Here is a 1158-nt window from a genome sequence, read left to right as displayed (position 1 = left end):
AGACAAGGCTGTAGCCTTTCGTCCCTACTCTTCAATCTGTACATCGAGGAAGCAATGATGGAAATAAAAGAAAGGTTCAGGAGTGGAATTAAAATATAAGGTGAAAGGATATCAATGATACGATTCGCTGATGACATTGCTATCCTGAGTGAAAGTGAAGAAGAATTAAATAATCTGCTGAACGGAATGGTCTAATGAGTACACAGTATGGTTTGAGAGTAAATCCGAGAAAGACGCAGGTAATGAGAAGTAGTAGAAATGAGAACAGCGAGAAACTTAACATCAGGATTGATGGTCACGAAGTCAATGAAGTTAAGGAATTCTGCTACCTAGGCAGTAAAATAACCAATGACGGACGGAGAAAGGAGGACATCAAAAGTAGACTCGCTATGGCAAATAAGGCATTTCTGGCCAAGAGAAGTCTACTAATACCAAATACCGGCCTTAATTTGAGGAAGAAATTTCTGAGGATATACGTCTGGAGTACAGCATTGTATGGTAATGAAACATGGACTGTGGGAAAACCGGAACAGAAGAGAATCGAAGCATTTGAGATGTGGTGCTATAGACGAATGTTGAAAATTAGGTGGACTGATAAGGTAAGGAATGAGGAGGTTCTACGCAGAATCGGAGAGGAAAGGAATATGTGGAAAACACTGATAAGGAGAAGGGACAGGATGACAGGACATATGCTAAGACCTGACGGAATGACTTCCATGGTACTAGAGGGAGCTGTAGAGGGCAAAAACTGTAGAGGAAGACAGAGATTGGAATACGTCAAGCAAATAATTGAGGACGTAGGTTGCAAGTGCTACTCTGAGATGAAGAGGTTAGCACAGGAAAGGAATTCGTGGCGGGCCGCATCAAACCAGTCAGTAGACGCTTCTGTTATATTAATGCTAGACAGTTTTGGTTACAGCATATGATGAAACGTATTGAATAATGCAGCTATAACAGGTTGTAGGACCTCGACGTTAACAACAACCAATACAAGTCTCTTAAAATTGTAGTTCAGAGGTCATGTTCTACTGTCACTTCCGTTCTAAAAGTTCTGGAAGGCAAAGTTTTAATGCAGGCGAGCTAAAACTTTTTCTGGGATTTTCACCAACATACCTACATGAACGCAAAAATTACGAAGATTCTAAATTGATTCACAAC

The sequence above is a fragment of the Schistocerca serialis genome, chromosome 7, assembly GCF_023864345.2.
Source record: "Schistocerca serialis cubense isolate TAMUIC-IGC-003099 chromosome 7, iqSchSeri2.2, whole genome shotgun sequence".
In the NCBI taxonomy this organism is placed as follows: domain Eukaryota; kingdom Metazoa; phylum Arthropoda; class Insecta; order Orthoptera; family Acrididae; genus Schistocerca; species Schistocerca serialis.
This window is presented reverse-complemented; position numbering follows the sequence as displayed.